Genomic DNA, 9,387 nt, shown 5'->3' on the forward strand with positions numbered 1-9,387 from the left:
TCCTCCATAGTCTAGCCAACTTGGATTGCCTACAATAGGGACCACAACTACTAATATTCCTCCTGTTAGCACTATGTAGTTTTCCTTGGCTAAGGAGGAAATTTGCAGAGGTAACCACAAACCTCTTTTGGACCAAAATCCAGCCCTTTTGGCCTGGAGAGGGCTCTATCTATTTGAATTTACAGTCAATTAGATAACTGAATGTTTCAGATTCGAGGCTAGTTATAAAGAACAAAAGATAGGTTTTAAAGTTGCAGTTGAAGAGTAAAGGAGAGGTCCATTAGGCATGGAGTCATAATAATGTTCAAAAATAAATCACAAATGAATGTAAGAACTTGAAACCAGGTGAGGTAGGAAAACTCCTCGATCCTACAAAGCTATTATAGTATGAGTGAGATGAATGAGGGTAAGGATCTGTTAAATATAAAGCATACAAATATGAATTTCATATTTAATTTCAAAAGAAAAACATTAAAATTGCTTGATAATCTAGAGAAGAGTGAGTAAATTCCACTCAAAATCTTATTGTATACAATTAAGGAGGAGAATCCATGTAAAAAATAGAAGGAAAGAAAAATGTACAAAAAGGGAAACATCACCATTTTTCTGACACAAGAATCCTGAAACAAAACTCTCCCTATATTGCTGAATTGATTACATGTATTGAAACTCCACAACTTACAATATCAAAGGAAATATCTTATTTTTACTCCACAATAAACCATTTCTACATTGAAGATCATACACTATATACAAAATATTGTTTCTAGATCAAAGGAGATCGAAACCCACCTATCCCTAATAGATGGAACTGATTTCATGAAGATAGGAAATGAAAAACCACTATTCTGGAAACTAGGAAAGCATCTTTAACTATTACTTATAACCTTGCCTACACTCCTAATACATTGAAATCTTACAAAACATCATCAGAGAAGTTTTTACATGATAAAACATAAATAATGACATGATTTAAATTTTCAATTGCCAATGCTAAGGTAAAAATTAGGTCCAAAAAAGTTGACTGTATCTATGCACAGAACTTCATTGTTCCTTCTCTGACCGCATCGATGGCTACAATTTGATAAAAAACTCCTAGTTGATGCCATGTTGACTATAATAAAGATATACATGCCTTGTAAGTACCAATTTGTTTTCCAAAAAAGCCCTTTTCAAGAAATCTTAGTCTTGTTGCTCATCTTGTGTGCAACACTTGTGTGCAGCGACTATATTTCTTGAATATATCGTAAACGCTAAATTAGATTGAGCTGATTTTTGTCAGTTGATTAATATAATCATAATGGTTCTCCACAAAAAAAATTGAGATAAATCTAACACACTGAATTCAAGAAAATCCATAAATGGTTATAGATGACAGTGGCTCATCTCTCAAAAAATATGAAGCATTTTAACCTAAAATTAAGTGGGTTTATTCATATTATCCCCGTTCATTTACTATACAAATTTCATGGTAAACGAATATATGGTTTAATAGATATGGTGAAAATTTGTTGACTGTGTGCATGCGCATCGCCATCTATTTTTCATGGTTTAAGAAACACTAGGGTCTTTGAACAAGCTACACATGTTGATGATGATTCTAACACTATATTAGTGATAACACACACCCCTTTCAAGCCTCCTTTCACCAAAAGTGCAAAACATTCATCTCTAGACCAAAAACTCTAACCCGAATTCTTTGTCAATAACGAAACAAACTTTTGCTTGATGTCTGGAGCATCTGAAAAGTTGAAGAATAAAATTGGTGGATGTTTCTGAAAGGCAAGGATGTCCTTTTAATCCTCCACATGGTCTAAAGTATTCTTTAGTTACAATGATGCCCCACTTTCAAAAACGCAGCGCCACTTGTGATGTTGAGGTATGATCTTGTAAATAACATAACTAACTCATGACACCTTACTCATGACCAAACACCACTTATTTCTCCAAATTTCGTTTTATACTTGATCTTTATAAAGTCATGACTAAACTTCACAATTTTGTGTAAATACATAGAAAAACCAAACTAATAGTGATTACTATGACTATAGGATACTAACACCTCCATACTATGTTACCTCATGAAGTGATTCTTAATGACATAAAGATAAAAGATTGTCCTCCTTATTGAGGATTAAGGCAGTTAACCATGGTCTTAGTACTTGAAGCTCCCATTTTACCAGAGAAATAATTGAAGTTCTATTTTAATTTTTGGCACTTCAGAAGAGTCTCGTTTTGGAGGTATATATATTTAGGAAGCCCATACTAGTACCATTTACATGATATCATGTCTACACCATATGTTTAATTTTTATTTTGAAATTACTTGCCCTGCAAGATTTTGAATCTTTATAGTTAAGTTATATTTCCCTTTATTCCTTTATATATCACTGGAGTTCAATATTAATTTTGGGGATTCAAAATAACTACATTCTAGAGGTATGTATATTCATTGAACCCATGTGAGAATTGTGCACTAGATTTCATGTTGGCTCCATCATGTTTAGTCTATTTGTTGAATTGTCTAATCTACATGATTTTGATCTTTAATCATCATAGAAGTTATAATGCCTATTTTTGTCAAATTTTGTTATAGCTGTATATAATTTTTAAGTTCTTCAGAGATTTATTTCATTTGAAAACTTGTATTAGAGGAGCGATAGAACATGGCCAACTTGGGTTTGTAATTTGGTTAGTCTCAAGTTAAAAAATTGACTTTGATGTTATTTTTTAGGTGGTTGAGTGTATTAACCGTGTGAAGGTTGCTTCTTTATTCTAAAACAATTATGCTCTACATCTATTGAACATTTGTTTGTGCCAGTTGAGCCAATGAAACCTACAAGAGATTACAAATATTTATAATTTATAATTTGTAAAATTTCAAGGTCTAATTCTTTGAAGGGTGTTAGCTCAATGAAGAGCACATACTTTACAAGAAGGCAATTGGTGGTTCAATTCCATTTTCCCCTAATATTCATAGGGAATGGTGAAAATCATTATCCATCCATATATATTTATCAATAGTGAGGGTCATTAAAGGGCCATCATTTAAAGTCATTTTTTTATATATGAAATGGTGACAGTTAATGAACGTCACCATATATATATATATATATATATATATATATATATATATATATATATATATATCGTGAGACTCATGAAAGGTTCATCACAATAAATCATTGTTGTGCATATGAAATGGTGATGGTCACTCTCCATCATTATAATAATTATTTTTGATGGGCCTTCAATGTCACCATAACACCTATACTTTTGGTGATGTGGCCTTTGGTGATGGAAGCTATTTTGACTTCCACTAATGAGCTTACGGTGACATTTTTTGATCCTCACCAAAATATGAAAAGGTGACGATCAATGAACATTGCCATATATATGCATCAATAGTGAGGTCTATGAAAGTTCCATAATCATAAATAACTATTTTTCATATGAAATGGTGAAGTTCCTTATTCATCATTATAATCATTATTCATGACAAATCCTGAATTTCACCACAACAACTATACTGTTAGTGATGCCAAATTTGGTGACAAAAGTGATTTTGACCATCACCAATGAGCTTATGGCGACATTTTTCGAACGTCACAAATTACCTTTTTGATGTAGTGATAGAAGGAAATGAGCTCCATGTCCATATGATAAAATTGGTTTGAACCCAAGCCTTTATTTGGAAAACAATATCTTAACCTTGCATATCAAAAGTTGTATATGATTATGGAACTAGTATGATTAGTTATCTTCATTCTCGACTTTGATGGTCTGACTCAATGATTGATATTATATTCATCTTTAGAAGTATCTTATGCTTGATATGTGATTGATATGGCACTCGATAGTGGTTGAATGGAGTGTGTGATTGTGTTTAGGGTGTGTTGATGTGTTAAATGGCAGAGTTGAATATTGGTTGTAGTACAAATAATGGTTCTTTCATAATTTGATTATTTTGAGTTTACTTAGGATATAATTTTCCATGCCAAAGAACATTGACAGGGATTCTGTATGCTAATTGAATCTTATTAACAATTAATGTTGGCATCAATAATATTCCCACTCAACAACACTTGTGTTGTTGAGATGTTGGATTTCCATGATGGAAAATGTGAGAAAATTTCCAACCTTTCAATGTGCCATCTTTTGGCCTCATGCATTTTTCTTTGCTTTTTGGCATGCATTGTCTCTCCTCTCTTTTTGATATTTTTGTAGTATTTGTATATGTTTTAAAACCATCTATTAGTTTAGATTCTTTGGGGCCTCACTCTTGATTTCCTTTTTGAGGGAGATTTAAATTCAAAGCTTCTTAATTTTGTTTGTTACTTACATGCATTTTTGTTTGTATTTTACTAGCTTCCTTTTATCATGATGTGGCAAGTTTTCCTCAATTAGTGTATCTAACTTGAAAAATTCAATCATAAGTTTTTGATGAGGCACCTAGGAATTTCACTTGCCTCCAACAAACGAGGTTTGTAACTACCATGGATATCTTGACTTTATTGAGAAATTAAATGATTTTGATTAGGTATATTTCCTACATAAATTTATTTATCATATACTAGGTGGAAATTCATGCTTGAATATTAAAAAATCGTATTGTCACTCTAGTTTAATATTTTTCATGTTTTACTGATAGTAAAGATATATGAAAGATGTCTCATCGCGTGCATAAACTACCCAGATTATTGGATTCATTATATTCAATGTATTGAAATTGTTGGAAGCATGGAAGTTGCAAATGATGCTCTTGCGTGGGCTACACAAGTTTTGGTGAAGGTAAACTTCTGTGAGTTTCTCTTTTATAGCTTGTAAGTGTTGTTGTTTTCAATGTTCACCATTTTATTAAGCTTTATAACTTTCTAATGTGTTTTTCTATTCAACTAATTTAATGTATATGAATCCTCTAGGCTAGGAGAGAGCTATTTGATTTTGTATATTGTCAACATTTTTGTAGAAATTGCTTGTTGGATGCACACTGGGGAGAGCCGGGTGGGTAAATTGAAAGAGAAATACTTAGGAGTTTTGAATTAGTATGTAGGTTTCTTTGACACAGATGTTAATATCATGGATAAAGAGAATTTACACGGGTACTCTTCTCATTCAAGATGCAATCAGTGAAAAGGTACTCGTCCATATGACCATCTGTAATTTTAATGATGTTTTCTTCTAGTACATAAGTTTGAAAAACCTACATAAAATCAATCAAAAACTGTGTATATATCAATATCTTGGTATGAATGTTTTTTTCTTAAGGAATCATCCAAAAAGATTGTAGTCAAAAGGATTGAGAAATATATGTTTTATAATGTTCCATTTGGTCAAGGATGTGTGGGTAAAGATAAATCTCCTCCTGGTGCTTCAGTATTGCATGAGGAGATCAGGGATCAATAGAGCTTGGCTCAAACAAGTATAATTTCAAGTCCCCTTACTGCAACCAATGCTAAATAAAATATTTGTGTAGCTATTACCCCAACGAATGATCAAGCATTAGAAAAATTAAAAAAAAATGAAGGAAAATTCTCTCTGTCGAGTGTGGAAATAGTTGCTCGATATACTAGGTTACATTTTCCTCTATCTATCAGTTCACAGTTAGCCAACAATACAATTTTTCAAATGCATTTGCAAGGAGTCAAACAGAGTGAATTGAAATTAACTTCATTAATTGCTAAATCTAGTGAAGTCAAAATCTAGAAGGTGCCAAAATTTACCTCAAACACTTTCTGAAATCTAAGTGTGGCTTAGGCTATATTTATACCTAAATCATTTGTCTAATATAGAGTTGGGAAGGAAAAATTAAAATCCAAAACTAGTTTATACAAACATCTCATAATGAGTACCTTGTTCAATAATTCTACCATTTTGAATGACAACAATGGAGTCCACATTTTGAATTGTTGATAAATGATGAGAAACTACCACTATTGTCCTTCTAGACATCAATATCTCCAAATCTTATTGAACAATAATCTTTGATTCAACATCTAGTGCACTAGTAGCTTCATATAATAAGAGAAATATTGGATTCTTCAATATGGCCTTTGCAATGCAGATTCTTTGCTTATAGCCTCCAGACAACTGAACACCTCTTTCAACAACCATGATTTGGTATGCATCATGCAAGATAATTGTAAAATTATGTCCATCCTCTGCCTTGGAAACCTCAATGATTTCTACCTCAGTTGAAATTTCTTTACCATAAAGTATATTTTCATATATATTGGTAGTAAAAAGTGCGGGCTTTTGTTGTACAAGACCAACTTTCAAAAGTAGAGACTTCATATTCAATTTCGTGATCTCTTTACAATCTATTGTAACCTTACCTACTAAAGGATCATAAATTCTTTAAATTAATGTTATCATTGAGATTTTTACTAAACGATTTGCCCCAACCAAGTCTTGGCTATGACAAACTTCAATTTTTAGGTTTAAATATTTTAAAATGGTGACTTAGAGCCTAGATTGATAAGAAAATTCTATATGCTCTAATTCGATTTCACCTTTGATTTTATAAACAGTTTTTGCATATTCATCATTTGGTTCAATTTTTGTTCCACAGTCAAGAATTGCAAAAAAAAAAATCATTTCTTCTCCACCTTTGATGAAATCTAGTGCAAGATTTAGTTCTCCAGTAACAAAAATTATTGTGATTGAAATAACTACAAAAGACTTTGATCACTTTGGAGAACTTTGAGGTTACATTTTGAATTAGTGTTGTACCATACCACAGTATTAAGCCTTGAGATCCATATATTGGGAGATGTGAGATTCCAAATAGAAATCCAACTAACTGACTATGTTTTAGGCTTTAGGTTTGAGGTAATTTCAACTCTTGGCTAAAGAGATTAAGGATTTTTTCCTTGCTTGCTTTCCCCTGCATGTGCTTTTATTGTGTCTCCTGCAAATCCTTTGAGAGACAATTGTTCAAACAATATCAAATGTTTTTAGAATAAATTCTCAAATAATTGCAAAAATTTCCTTTATGTATTATTTGTAAATACAATTAATGTGTAAATTTACAGAAAAAAATGTGGAAATCCCTAGAAAAATTATTTTCTGTGTACTTTAGAACTTCATGGTTAGAACTTACAACCACCCAATGTAGAAAATGAAATGAAAATTATTCCATAGATGCTACCTTTCTACTGGTAAGTAAAAAGGATGTCTTCTTTTGTTTACTGAAATACAGATGACCACTTAAAATACTAAGTTCCTCAATTGAGAAAACACACCAAAATACAAACCCTTTACAATGCAAAAATATTTTAGTGATTGGTCCTATTTCCTTTTAGCTTACTGCATCTTGATTCTTTCCTATACACCTTTGGTAGCCTACTTTCTTAAATATCAAGCCAAGGAACTTCACCACAAATCTAACAAAATATTTGGAAAAAAAGGGATGATAGATAATAATATTGCTTAAAACTATGCATGATCTGGATATTTCAATACCCCATTTGGGGTTTTATTATTTTCTTCCTAAAATCCTCCCTATGTCTTTTAAAATATCTTATGTTGGTGCTCCGAAATGAAAATTTGTCCATGTTATTTTCATTTTTCTTGATCTCACCTACCATTGAAGGAGATAAAGGTGATCAAGTGTATTATGGAAGTTGTTACAAAACAACATTTTTATTATGGATAAATATAAGCATGACAATGTTGGAATCCATGTCATTGCAGATTCACATAATCAAATTATACAAATAGATTTCTGGTAGAATTATTGAATGAATAGTAATTACATCTCCTCAATTAATTCACAAATAATGTAATTGGTATATTTTGCATTACCAATTTACTTGTTGACATTGTGAGCTGGTTTTTCAGTATATTACAAGATCGGAGTGCTTCTAAAATTTGATGGGTTGATGCCAAGTTTTAACACTTCTATAGAATAACTTTAATAAGTGTAAAAATGATATATTGTTGAAAAATATGGTGAAAACAAAAAAATATTTACCCAATCAACATAGCTTATAGTTAAATTTCCCTTGTGAAGCATTCTAACTTCTGCAATATTTACTCAAACCTCTAATATACTAATATGAGTTCCCATAATAGAAGCACAACATTTGTATTTTTTCCCTAAAGTTATACAGGGATATAAGCTCTCAAACTTCAATCTACCACTAATGACTTCCACACTTTCCTTGGAGTCTAGCCTATTTCATATTATTTTTCTTTAATTTTAAATACAACTAAATTCATTTCATTATGATTATATTACTATTATATATTTTCATACATAATATTATGAAAAATAATCGAATATGCTATAAAAGTATATGTTATATTCCCTTTTATATTATATATTATTTCTTCTTATGTTATAGATCAAATCAACTAAACATGTGACATAAAATTAATACATAATATAATATATTACATTCATTATACTATATTATTTGATTTTTATATATTATCTTAATTACATGTTATTATATAATTTAAATAATTTAAATTTTATATAATAGTATATTATATAATTAAGAATTTAAGGATTTATAATTATAATTTGCTTTAAGTTATTTAAGTACAAAGGACAAATGTACTAGTTGTTCAATGATAATGACTTTTTTTTTAAAAGGTCATTTTATTTATAGTGACATCAATACAATTTTTTTATTAATTTTATTTTGGTACAACTTTTCAATTGAATTTAGCCATGGTTACATGGATTGTGGTGCAAGAAGTGAATTGCAAATTCAGAATTCTTATTTTATCATTTTAGCTATTATTTTATTATTTTTCTTAGGAGGCCCATTGTTGACCTCAAAATTTCTCTAATGCTACCTTTTGTACAGGGGATCCATTTATCAACTTCCTTACCACATTTATGGCCAACTGTGAATCCCCATCCACCTGTAATTTATTATAACCTGCTTCTCGTGCAAGGAATAAGCCCCTTTTTAAGGCTTTAAATTTTGCCAAATTACTATTGTAACCACAGTATCCATCAAATAAATTAAGTAGATTACTGTGGTTATCCCTGAACAATCCCCAATACTCAGTCAGTCCTCGATTTCCTTTGGTTTCCCCATCAAAATTGAGCTTAGCGAATCCTTGGGGAGGGAGTGAAAAGACATTCTGGGATGAGCTAGTGTTGATGGGCCACCGAGTGCTCTCCACTTAAATCATGTTCTTAGAGACCTCCAACTCTCTTAGAATATGGGCTTCATCTCCTTCCACTTTCCAATCCTCTTCAACCCATTTCCATACTAAAAGTGATTCCATGATGTTGAATGTATAGTTTTCTAGCTAGAATATTTTGAACCCTTTGTATCTTTAAATACTCTTTGATTTTTTTCTTTCAAAACATTGCATAGGAGTCCCAACAACAATCCCCAATCCCTATTAGCCATTGTATTTTTA

The sequence above is a fragment of the Pinus tabuliformis genome, chromosome 9 (assembly GCF_031772625.1).
Source record: "Pinus tabuliformis cultivar Carrire ecotype Pingquan chromosome 9, CPIR1, whole genome shotgun sequence".
Lineage (NCBI taxonomy): Eukaryota > Viridiplantae > Streptophyta > Pinopsida > Pinales > Pinaceae > Pinus > Pinus tabuliformis.